The following is a 13,876-nucleotide window of genomic DNA, read 5'->3' on the forward strand; positions in this document are numbered from 1 at the left end:
TACCCTCAGCTGCTTCAGGCTCTTTGTCACCTTCAGCTGCTTCGTCGCTGTCTGAGGTTTCTCCTTGGTCTTCCCCAAGCGAATCTGTTGTTTCGTCCTCAGAAAATATTTCTCTCTCTCCTGTTTCTGCCTGTTCGCTTCTACTTCTGTTTTGCTCTGTCTCAGCGCTCGGCACTGTGTTATCAGTTACTGGCAGTTTCAGCGCTTCAACTTCCTCATCTGTGGGACACAACACCTTCTTTGTGTGACTGGCGTGAATCCAGTTGGGAACTCCCGCACACTTCACAGCGGTAGTTGTCGTCAGGATCACTTGGAAAGGGCCTTTCCAACGGGGTTCCAGACACGACTTCCTCACGTGCTTCTTTATCACGACCCAGTCACCTGCTTTCAGTGTGTGTCCTGGACCTTGGATCGGTGGCAAGGTGGTTGCTTCCACCTGGTGAGAGAAAGAGCGAACCACGTCAGCCAGACCTTTGCAGTAGTCTAACACCATATCATCTGTAATATTCAAAAGCGCGTTTGCGGGAACTGCAGGAAGTCTCATGGCCCTGCCCATGAGAATTTCGTGCGGGGACAATCCAGTCTTTCTGTCAGGGGTGTTTCTCATTGACATTAACACCAAAGGCAACGCGTCAGGCCATTTCAAATTTGTCAATGCACATATTTTCGCCATTCTTGATTTCAGTGTACCATTCATCTGCTCCACCAGCCCTGAGGCTTCAGGGCGATAGCTACAATGCAGTTTTTGCTCAATGTTCAGCGCTGCGCAAAGTAACTTTATCACCTCGTTATTGAAGTGACTTCCTCTATCTGATTCTAAAGAGATCGGGAATCCGAAACGTGGTATCAACTCCCTCAACAAGAGTTTTGCAACTGTAAGGCTGTCATTCCTACGTGTGGGGTATGCTTCAATCCAGTGACTAAAAATGCACACAATCACCAACACATACTTCAGACCTCCATGCACAGGCATCTCAATAAAGTCCATCTGCATTCTGCTGAAAGGGCCACTTGCCCTGCCAATGTGGCTCATGTTCACAACCGTTCCCTTCCCTGGGTTCATCTGCTGGCAAATGACACATCGATGGCAAACTGCTTCTGCAGCTTGACGGAATCTGGGGTTAAACCAATCAGTTTTGAACAATCTTATCATGGCATCTCTCCCTAGGTGAGCCTGCCCATGATAGAACCGCGCTAGCTGCGATAAGAGACTATTTGGTAAAACAAATTTTCCCTCATTTGAAACCCATAACTCATCTGGTCTCTTTGTACATTGTGACTTAATCCAGGAAACTCTTTCATCCTCCCCGACACTATTCTGTAATGCTTTAAGTTCATCCATTGTATCTACGACCTTCAAGGCAAATGCTTCAGCTGGTTCGAGTTCTGGTTCACTTATCGAATTCCATTCATCCCTGAGTAATATACAGTTTAAGGCACAAAATCTTGCGACTTGATCCGCATATGCATTTCCCAGAGAAACATAGTCCTGTCCTTTTGTATGCGCACTACACTTTACCACTGCAACTTCGGCTGGCATTTGGATGGCGTGTAACAATTCCCTTATTCTCTCCCCGTTTTTCACTGGGGACCCTGAAGAGGTCAGGAAACCTCTCTGTGACCATAGTTGCCCAAAATCATGCACAATTCCAAACCCGTACTGACTATCAGTGTAAATGGTAACCTTCATCAATGTAGACAGTTGGCATGCTCTTGTAAGTGCTACAAGTTCTGCTACTTGTGCAGAATAGACTCCTTGAAGCCAGGACGCTTCCAAGACACCTTTTACAGTACATACAGCATATCCTGCTTTCAAAATTCCCAATGCATCTCTTAAACATGATCCATCAACAAAAACAATTTGGTCATTTTCATCAAGCTTAGTATCCTTAATGTCAGGTCGAGGTTTTGTGCAAAATTCAGTCACCTGAAGACAGTCGTGCTCGACGTCTTCAGCTTTCTCAATTTCAGCATTTTCACCGGGAAGCAAGGTTGCTGGATTCAACGTAGTGCACCTTTTCAGCTGCACATTCGGTGAGCCCAAAATTATCGTTTCATACCTTGTGAGTCTTGCTCCAGTCATGTGTTGCGTTCGGGAGCGGGTCAAAAGTATTTCAACTGAGTGATGGACCATGACTGTTACTGGGTGTCCCATCACTATTCCTTCACTCTGAGTGAGGCTGATACCAACTGCTGCTACGGCGCGCAAACACCCTGGCAGTGCTGCTGCGACCGGATCCAAAGTAGCTGAAAAATACGCTACTGGTCTGTTTATGCCACCATGGGCTTGAGTCAAGACAGACAAAGAACATGCATCGCGTTCATGACAAAACAATGTGAAAGGCTTTGTGTAATCAGGCATACCTAAAGCTGGAGCCCTGCACATGCATTCTTTCAATTCAATAAAAGCATCCATCTCATCTCCTTTCAGCTCAATTTGATCCAAGGCATCCTTCTGGGTCAGTTTCAGTAGAGGCTTCGCTAGAGTTGAAAAGTTGGGAATCCACTGGCGACAGTAGCTCACCATTCCCAAAAACTTCCTCATCTCCCTCCTCGTCTTTGGTGGACTCATTTGAAGTACACTTGTTATTCTTTCCTTCATTATTCTCCGTGACCCTTTCTCTATTTGATGACCCAAGTATTTTACTTTCTTCTGACAGAACTGCAACTTTGAAGGAGACACCTTGTGTCCATTCCTTCCCAAATGGTTCAGTAGAGCAATGGTGTCGGCTGTACAGCCACTTTCTGTCTTAGATGCAATCAATAAGTCATCGATGTACTGTACTAGGGTTGACTCGAATGGCAATTCTAACGCCTCCAAGTCTTTCTTTAGAATCTGATTGAAAATTGACGGTGACTCCGAAAACCCTTGAGGAATTCGACACCAACTGTAGACTCTGTCTAAGAATTTGAAACAAAAGAGAAATTGGCTGTCCTCATGAAGAGGCACCGAAAAGAATGCTTGTGACAAGTCAATGACTGAGAACCACTCGGCATCGCAAGGGACTTGAAACATTATCACAGCTGGATTGGGTACGACAGGGCAGCATTTAATTATGATGTCATTTATTTTCCTCAAGTCCTGCACTATTCGGACCTTCCCACTCGGCTTTATTAGTCCCATGATTGGTGAATTACATGGACTGCTCAACACTTCTTTCAGTACTCCCTGTTTTACAAACTCGTCAATGAGTTGGGCGACTTTCATGAGGGTGTCTTGTGCCATGTGGTATTGTGGGGTCTGGGGAAAGATTGCATTGGGTTTTACAGTCACTTTCACTGGTTCCACTCCTTTCATCAATCCCACCTCTTTCCCTGTCATATCCCACACTTCCTTTCCGACTGTTTCTCGTAATTCAGTTGGAATATCTTCTTCAGTTATCATCGGAAAAAGGTTAATCAGAGGATATTTTTCATCGACAGTTTCCATCTCATCCCCTTCTTCACTGTCCTCTTCATCCCCATCACTGCTCGTCTGAATTTTGATTCCATCGTTCAAACACATAATCGAACATCCCAATTTGCACAATAGGTCTCTCCCTAACAGTGCTATCGGGCTTGAGTCACATACCACAAATTTATGTAACCCTTGATAGTTACCAATGCTGACTGGTACTGGATCTGTGATTGGGTTCGTCAGGTACCTGTTTGCTACTCCCACCACTTGGACTGTCCTCCCTGAGAGTGGCAAATTTGGTACTTCAATGCTCCTAACAGTTGAAGGTGTGGCTCCTGTGTCGACCAAGAATGAAACGCTATGACCCATAACTCTTCCCTCCACATATGGACCCTTTTGATCAACTTCCAAGGATGCTGCAAGCACACAATTTCCCTCCTCATCTGAACTTTCACTCTCCCATACATTGTTTATTCCATTCTCACTGTGTAATGGGAACTGTTGTACGGTGCCATTTGTACTCATTACCTGACCCGAGACCTGTGGAGGAACCATCACTTGCTGCTGACTCACTGGTGCCAAAGGTATTTGCATTTGCTGATTAGGTACCATGGGAAACTGCTGTTGCATTGGCTGCATTTGCGTCATTTGCATACGGGGCATCTGCATCTGCTGCGGCTGCATGGGTTGTAATCCCTGCAGCTGATTTATGGTCTGAAAATTTGGGTTTGGACCTCTCATTTTCGGTCCCCTCATTGTCTGGAATGCATTGACATCATTGTTTTGCTGACCAACACCTGCACCTTCCTGCACCACCATCGGGCACTCGCGTTTCCAATGACCGACGATTCCGCACACGTGACACGGCATCACCCTTTTCATTGCCTGCACACCATTAGGAATTACAACAGTGTTCAAATCCGGACCATTACTTCCAAAACCTCCTCTGCCTCTGCCTCTCGCCTGTGGCTGAAACACCATATTTCCCTGCGGCTGCGGCTGCGTTATCTGCTGTTGGAACCCTTGCAACCCTTGCAGACCTGTCTGAGCTGCTTTAAGTTGCATCATCATCACTTTCTCCTTCAACCTTTTCTGTTTCACTTCAATTTCGTCGCTACAGTATTTCGCGTAATTCAACACCTCATCAATAGGTTTTGACTGCCAACAACTCAAATGCGACTTTATCATCTGACTTATCTCTGGTCTCAGCCCTTCCACAAATCTAAACACAAAATGAAGCATGTCCTTCGCCTCTATTGTTTCCGTGCCACTGTAGTTCTTGAACGCCTTCAACAACCTCTCATAGTAACTATGAATCGACTCTTTAGCCTCTTGGGCAGTTCGATCAATCTTCTGCCAATCCACATTTTTCGAAGCAACTTTCGTCTTCAAATGCTCAATCACCTTATAGTACAAGCTCATCACCATAGGTGATGGTGCACCCGTATCCCTGTCTCTCTCTGGTTCACTTGTCGGCCAACCTACAGCCCTTTTGCAGTCTTCCCACAAATCTGCCGGAACCACAATCTCAAAGAGGGTGTTCAGGTCTTCCCAAAGACATTTTTCAAGCTTCACAAACCTATCAGTCTGTTGATACCATTCTATCGGTTTCTCTCTCAGTTTGGGAAAATCATCCGTAAAAGACTGAATGTCGCTCCTGTGCCACGGTACATGTATTAATTTTCCCCCTGCTGTCTCCCTCATTGGTAACATGGTTATTGCATCACTGCTCTGTGGTCTTTTCTCGTTGAGCTCTGGGACACTGTCTTTCCTCTTTTCCTTTCTCTTTACCCATCTGCTTTCCCATTTGTCTAAGCACCTCCACACTTGCGCACTCTGCAGCAATTCTCTAAGGTGTGTCTTCATGCCTGCTGACCTCATGTGTTCAAAGTCTGTGGTCCCAAAATCCAATCTATAGCTCCTGCTCAAGTGTTTCGTCTTGTCTATCTCAACCCCGTTTTTGTCAGCTATTTCTTGCAACCTTCTATGTACCTTGTTCACTTCTCTCGTAATCCTGGGACATAGATACCTCAACTCTTCTTCCGAGTAGGACTCTAACCTATTCACACCCATAGTCCCTTCCACCAATTCTTCTGCTTCCATGTTCAACCTCATCCTATTCAGATAATCTTCTCCCTTCCCACTGTCTGAGCTTTGTGTGGAATTCAGACTGTTGAACCACTGTGTCAGCTGTTGCGCATTCAACCCCATCAGTGTAGCATTCACATCGACTGCCATTGATGGTTGCGGCAACTTTTCAGTGTTCGATGATAGCGGTATCATCAGTGGGGGACTCGACCTCACCATTGTTGACTGAGCACATATGGGACTAAACTCCATCAAGGACCCAGATCCAGTTGGCAGAGCCGCTATCGGAGTTGTCTCTGGAGTGTTTTGAATGCACCTCCTTTCCATCCCACTCTGCACCATTGATTCTTGACCGCTCGTACCTGAGTTAGGCTGAATGTACAAAGGTACTGGTGGACCTACAGTAATGGGTAGGGATATCGCATCTACGTTCTGTCCATTCCCCATGTTCTGAGGCATGTTCATTCCCACACTATGGGTCATCATTGCCGGCATGCCCATCTGACTCCCCATCATCTGAGCATGTGCGGTTCCCCCCTGCATCTGCTTTTGAGGCATCAAAAACTGAGTTGATTCAGCTTGTGCCAATGTTGGGTTGCGACCATTCTGTACTCCCATTACAGTCGGATCTAGAATCATTCCCGTACTGTTGTCACTGCTGTAGTACCTTGGGACCTGCGGTTGATATTTTTCTGTCGGTTTCAACATGGGCACATCTGGATATATTCTCCTAACCTGCGGTATCTGTGGGGTGAACAGTAAACTCGGGTCCTTAGATCCCGATGGCGTTCCTGAACTCGGAGTTTCATTATTCTGTACCGGTGCCTGAGGGGCAGAACTGGTACTTGGACCTTGTCCATTTTCTGCATAAGGTGGCGGACGGTCGTTCAGCAATTGCATTATTAACTCCTCATCCTCTAACTCCTCTTCTCTCCTTAACTTTTCCTCGTCCTCTCTATCTTTGGAACACCTCCTGTTTGTCTTACAGGTAGCTTTCTTGCCTGTCGCCTCTTCTTCCTTAGTAATTGCGGGAAACAATTTTATCCCCTGCAATACATCTGACCTCCACACCTTCTGTGCATTATCCCACCTAGCGTCCGCTAGTGTCTTTTCTACCTTCCTTATCCTGGTCTCGAACTTATTTTGCTCTTGCTGTCTAGCCATTAGTTCCCAAATCGCTAGAGCCTCAAACTGTGCTGGCCTTGGAGGTACCTTCATGTCGTACATCGCGAATCTCAGATTCTCTAGGATCCTTATATTGAATGTCCCATGGATCGGGAACGCTACGCTCCCATGTTTCTCTGTCAGCTTGTGCCATTGCTTTAGCCAAAGGCACGGAGCTACCCCTTTTTCCTCCATTACAATGTAAGCTGGTGTACCTTCGGGCAGCGTCTCCTCTCCTACGCTCGCTTTAATGTAAGACTCCCCTTCATCGCACTCTTAAATGCTTTAAAAAATTTCATTTTCTCATCTTTTATTTCACAAAGTTTGTAATCAATAAGTGACTTTAATTCCCGGAATACTCTTCGCTTGCCTTTCCCCTTCCAATCGAGCCCCACGGACTGCGTCCAATCCGTGCGCGACCCTTCTCTGCAACCAACCTATCCCAGCGCGGCTCCTAGTGACGTCACACTCACACACACTGCGGCTGACAAAGCCTCGCGGCTTGTCCTCCTTCACTCAGCTCCTCTCGTAACAACTTCTGGCATGTATCGCGAGCTACCAAAAAAATAATAATAATAAAACAGATCTGTCGGTTTACTACAGGAAGGGTAACACAATCGCTTCAGGACCTTAGGGATTTTTCACTAGCCTCAGCAGTTATTCCATCTTTCTCGGTCCCCACTTTCGCAAGCAAATCTGACCCGCAGACTGCTCTCAACTTGTCAATGATCTATTCTAGTGCACTTAGAATTTGTCAAAGCCCGAAGTCGAAGTTTTCTTTCACTCCCTTAACATGTGTACCGACTCGTTGACCACGCCCGATCAACCTACTAAACCGACCAGACCACAACATAAACAAGTGTCTCATACACTTTTCAACATACTCCGGAGTCTCTTGACCTCGCAGGGCCCGTCTCAACAACAACAACCACGTGGACCTTTTTCTGCACAAAGCGCCACATGCACATGAAGTTCGACGACTTCCCTACTCTCACACTCGGAGTCGCACCTCCGCTATTTCTATGAAGTTCGACGACTTCCCTACTCCTACACTCGGAGTCGCACCTCTGCTACTGTCTAAAATCCTTGCAACCTTTTCAAACAATCTGCGGCAATAAGCTGTGCAAGCGCAAAATCCTAACTTCACTCATACCGTCACCAGTACCGCCAACGCTGATTTCACACCTCCATTCTCTCCATTCGCAAGCTCCGAGATCCCGGGAAAGTCGCGGGGGACTTAGCCCATCTTCATTCTCTCAATCTGTTTTACCCAAGAAAAATCTAATTCAATACCATATACCTTTCGAGTGGGGTCTCAAAAGTCTAAACCATCCTCTGCTACCATCTACTGATAGAGCGTTCCTCCCTAATAATTTACCTGTGTTTGGACGCTCTTTGGGTCGATGAATCTTTTGGCTAAGTGAGACTCTCTTCACCCGAGATCGATCAATTTAATCTAATCAATAATCAATAACGAACATAAGCAATACCCTGGTCAACATAACACTTAACAATTAATCCAGAATACATTTCGGCGAACCATGACCTTTCGGCCATGAATAACCACACCAGTTTATTCAAAGTTAATGAATTTATTTCCCTATATTAACAAAGCTAGCACAATATAGATGTGTCTCAACACCAATTAATATATGTAAATGAACATTAATAGCTGTCCATAACGGCGGAAAAGATGCAATCTATGCAGTATTTGAATAACAATGCATTCGATAATAGCAACGCAAACCACTAAAACTATAATCTGTAATGAGCTAATTGAATACATTAGTCAGCATAACAAGGTCTCAAATTGCATCGTGCACCACTGATTCCTCATCTAACCTCGAATTAGCATCTGCATGTGGGACTTCATGCAAAAACAATTTAGTAACATTAATTTAGAAAACTCCTAGCTAGGGCTCTTATCAAAATCAGCAGTTGGTTACCTAAAAGAAACACAATGCAATTGTACAATTTCCTTTCATATTTACCAATTACAATCAGCATTCAAGGAAGTCTTCGTCTCACAGGTACCGGTTTTCCAATCAGCATGGGACGGGGCAAAGGGGCAGGGGTGGACGGGGCATTCGCCTCTCAGCGGCAAAGGGACAAAACTATTACTTCATGCAAAGGGACGAATCAAAGTTAAAGTCTCTAGGGCGAGAATTTCTTAAAGTCTCTTTCTCTCGATTAGAGAAAGCATCAAAGTCTCATTCAAAATGGCGTCGCAGCAAGGTGGGCCATAATAGCTGCAAAATGGCTAGAGGCGGGTAATGTCTGTAAAGGGTGCAATAATGGCTGTAAAAATGGCTGCTTTCTTCTTGTGCACCTGGTTTAAATAGACAACAGTTCAAATCCAGTAGGGTCTTCCATTGGAGGGTTCATAGGTTGGCTTCAAATTGTCCAATCAAAAACAACAGTTCTCAAGCTTCTACCTAGGCATACATTATCCTTGGAGACGGGTACGTAAGTTGCAACATATTATAGCAATTAACTCACTTTCAAAGCTTCCATTGTCCGCACCTGCAGATTGACCTTGGAGCAAAGAAGAAGATGCCAGGCTGGCACGAAACTTTATTGATAAGCATGTGAACGATCTCAGTGGAAAAGTACAGCTTCAAGCAGAAATACACGTTAATTAGCACATTGGAAAAACACGAGCATCTAAACCGTGAGACCAGGCAACTAGGCCAAAGCCTCCACTAAAGTAATGCTAAGCTAAAGCATTTCAAACAAGCAAATCATAGCACACGTTTACGATTCTGGCAAATTTGTGCAATTCTAATACATCACGTTATATAAAGCACGCTTATAAATGTTGGCAAACTACTCTGAGGGCACATTTGTCCCCGTACAATCTTTATTATTTCGATTAAAGTCACACTTGATTATTGCAGCACTACGTTTAAGCGCTAATAAATGTAAAACCTTCATTTCTGCGTCATCAGGTGCAGAGGCCTGTTTTATTGTGAGCACAGAGCGCTGAGCCTTACATGGATAGATACAGCTGTTGAGGGCAAGGCCGCATTGTTTTCACTGTGAAGGGGGACCTGTCTATAAATGATCCTTCCACACTGGCTCATGGCGATGGCAGCTCAACCTCCATCAGACAATACATGAAAATATCCGACACGTCCACCAAAACCACTAGTATCTCATTTGGCATCTTCAGCACAGACCCTCATGGACCTTGTGTTGTGACAACTGCCTAGCACACCACATTCAAAGGTCTTTCTTTCAAGACTGCTGGAATCCTTTCCTGTTCAGTAGTATCATGCACAAGCCCATAATTGCTGTTTAAATCTTGTTTTTAACTTCTAATTGTAGTAAGTTGCTTTCCCACTTGAGTTACACCACCTACATCAGCTCACGCTCATGCATGTTCCTACTAGCTTGTGCCCATCAAAGTGAGCGTGTGCCCGGATTCCTTTGTCAACCATGCACTCCTTTGAGACACACTCTGCAGTGGTGAGCCCTTGGCTCCCTGTCATCACCTCAATCTGGGCATCTGTGCTATGTGACTTTGACATGTAAAGCATAGTTCTCAACTCCTCCTTAATGCCATCATGATTGTAGTGCAAGCACCCTCTTTGCTCTCATCCACGTACACCAACTTTGCTCATTTTACTATCTCAAGGGCAAAGGCATGAAGATCATTTGGGTCCATTCCAATGTGGCTGTTTCTATAGTAAATGGGTACTGATGCCCCTTTCTTTTCACTTCTGCATGGATGGCTTTGTCTCTAGAGGTCGCTGTATAGAAAGACATACGGACATGGTCCCCCAACAGAATTGAAGTAACCGATTCATACAGGTAGTGAATTGGCAGAAATGTCATAAGTAAGATGCAACTCAGCCAATTAAATGAATGTTATTATATATGGGGCTCACTTAATCCAGATGTATGTACGTCAACCAATAGGACTAATGTAGAATAGTACCCCTAAACGGGAGTTGGTTGTGTAGAACATGAGTGATGCTTCAAGAAAAGGCATTTTAAGCTCCTGAACATTTCATGCGCTTGCTGCTGCTAGGCCTTAGTGAGCTGGAGCTGAGAGGGATAGGTCCGAATTAAGTATTCGTTAAGCCTTCAAAACCTTGTAAAATTTGTGTCATCTGGAAATTTCTTGGAGCAGAGAATGTTTTGTCATAAGGCAGTTTTCTCTCCACTCAGACTCTTGCAGGTATCGTGTATGGCTTTTGAAATTAAGGCATGACCTTGTATTCATAGTATACATGACATTACGGCCCTATCAAGTTCCGAAAAGTGTTCAACATGCGAAGAAGGGGGTGAGAATTTTTGTCTAGCACAGCCTGATGCATATTAAGTAATTTGGAAGGAGGGTATTAAGGGGTGTTGCTACCATCACACCAGCCATACAAAGCTTTTTAGGCTGCCGCTTATGTCCTGGGGAGACTTTTTGCCCTACAATGGATTTTCCGTGCGCACAGACATATTTATACTTTTTTAGCGCCGCGTTTGCGCCCCTTTTTGACGCAAAAACGGCGCAAACTTACAAAATACAATTGGCCCGTATTTATACTTTTTTGCGCCGCATTTGCATCGTTTTTTGACGCAAAAACGGCGCAAACTTGCAAAATGCCATTGTATTTTGTAGGTTTGCGCCGTTTTGCGACAAAAAGCGGCGCAAATGCGGCGCTAAAAAAAGTATAAATATTAGTCGGCAACTTGCTCTCAGGGTTTCCAATTAATTCAAGGATTTCCAATTAATTAATTAAAGGGAGTAGATATCTTGTGACACACAGTGGCATGGCCTGTATTCCGCTAAGGGTATTTAGTGAAATATCATGCAATTTCACTCATAATTCATGACATTTCACAAAAATATGTGATTTTTCTAACACACTGCTAGAAATGATCAACGAAAGACAGGAAAAATTAAGTGGCAAATGTATTCTTTTAATACTACCATTTGCATCAATGTGTTGTGCAATAGGAAGCAAAAACTATACAGGTCTGTTTTAGGGCGCGAGGTTCATAAAACGATATCACTCACGTACTCGCCTTTCAGCATCTATTCTAGCAGGCGGGCTTAATGTAAATACTGGAAGAGTTTGGAGTAAAAGTATTCACCCAACGCATGCTAAGTATAAATGTGGTAACGTAGTCTCTCATCGTTGAGGCATATCCGACCTGGTTCATTGAGCCTCAGTTGACTAGAATAAGAGAAGCCTACCTTAAAAAGCAAATTTCAGACTTCCATTTCTGTTTTTTTTCTTGTTTTAAAGGCCAAATTGTATTCAATATGGTGAAACAGGGGGTTGTGCTCATTCATGTCTGCCGTCGACAGCGGCGGGCTCCTGTTATTGTGGATAGAAATGAGTGCTTAGCGAGAAAACAAGTCGCAAAGAAAGAAGATAAATTAGACGACTGCTGTCAGTTTGGTTGGTCTGCACAAAAATCCATGGCCGGCATTATGCACGGGTCGATCTTTGTCTGACAGACTGGAGAGGACGAGCTCAGGTGCAGTAATAAAAGAGTTTATTTTGCTGCTCAGCTTCTTCACATTGCAAAGCTTTCCTGGAGCTGATAATAACACATATTAAAACGGGATTCGTTTTTTGCTTAAGAAAAAAAAAATCCTTTTAAATGGTACAAGTGAATAGAAAAGCGCATCTTTCGAAGAATTTTGTTCATCTGTTGTAGCCTGATGGGTTAAATTATGCTGGTTATTTTTAGACCGGAAGTGATGCCTGCACGTATGATGAGTCTGTGAACCCACTTGAGATGTGGGCCTATAAAATGTCGACAGATTCTTAAGTAAAGTTTTCATGTATGTTTGTGCTTTTCGCGCACTTGTCTCTTTTACCACTCAATTATTTCATGCCCTGAAGCACACGACAAACAAGCACATATGCAATCCAGTTCTCGAGGGTATTTCTGAATGAGATAATCAGGCACCCGCCTGTGAGTGAAAGGACCATTATATGGTTCACAGAATGAGATCACGGCGACAGAATATCAATGCAAAATGGAATGCGTACGTGGTTAGAAGGACCTTTATACTGAATTGGAAAGAGTTTGAGAAGAATACTGAGCGCGTGGGTCGGTGTGCGCAGCCGGGAAGAGGACGTGCATGATTTACGGGGCTAACTGTGCGTGCCGAAAGCGGGAGAAGTGTACAGCAAAGTGTTTCGGAGATGCTGCTTGCAGGTTGTATTTGGGAAGGGCCATTCACGCGTATTACAGGACTATCTACTTGTTGGTTGTCAATGGGTCACGAATACGCACAGATTATTATTGACCATGCAACTTTCTTCAAGCAAATAGATGGAGCTCGTTTTACGTGTGTCTGTGTTTTCACTAGTGTCTAGGGGCCTATTCACTCTAAAGTAACCTTTAGCGTTGACAATGAAGGTGTCAACCCACATTACATTTATCATGAACACTGAGAACATCGTAGCTTATATTAAAAGAAAAGTGATAACATCGAGGTGGAGCCTTCATTTTGGGGAAAGTTAGTGCCTTTCATAAAAGTGGCACCCAGGATACCTTCATCAGAACAATGATGGAAGTTTTCGAGTTTCGGTGCCCTCGCCCAAAGGACGACACAGGAGACCACGAGGGGTGTCATTTCTTTATTCCTTCTTTGTGCCACACACGCAGGCAGGCTGACAGGCACTTCCTTCCCCACAAGGTGCTGATCAGTAGACCCGCAGTTGTGCCTGAAACCCCGCCTCAGTCCCTAGTGATCAGAAGCGGTGTCCTGAGTCGTGTTCATCATTTGTGCGACGAAATACTAGGATGTCATAGTTGTATCCACAGTTCTTTATGGACCCTGTCCCTCCTCTCACCATCTCCTGAAATATTTCTGCTGCTGACGACTCCCCCAAAGCTTAATTATTTGTATCTAAATAATCATAGCTGGGTGGAAAATGCGGTGATGTAGTGGGACTGCGGGTCTAGTTCCAATTGATGGTAGTCTTTGAATAGGTCGAACTTGGAGAATATAGAGGCCCCAGTGAGGCAGCTGATCATGTAATTTCGGTGGGGGCCTGGGTGGCGTTCTCTTTCAATAGCTGTGTTCGGTAAGCGCATGTCAACAAAAATTCAGATTTTCTCCTTGTTTTTCTTTGGCATTTCCACGATCGGGGGACACCCATGGAGTTGGTCCTTCCTTGGGCTCGATTATGTCCTCTTCTAGCAGACTCTTTAGTTCTTTCTCTACCTGCGGCTGTAGGTGCACAGGAACTCTGCAGTGATTTT

This window comes from Pleurodeles waltl, chromosome 5 (genome assembly GCF_031143425.1).
Source record: "Pleurodeles waltl isolate 20211129_DDA chromosome 5, aPleWal1.hap1.20221129, whole genome shotgun sequence".
In the NCBI taxonomy this organism is placed as follows: Eukaryota; Metazoa; Chordata; class Amphibia; order Caudata; family Salamandridae; genus Pleurodeles; species Pleurodeles waltl.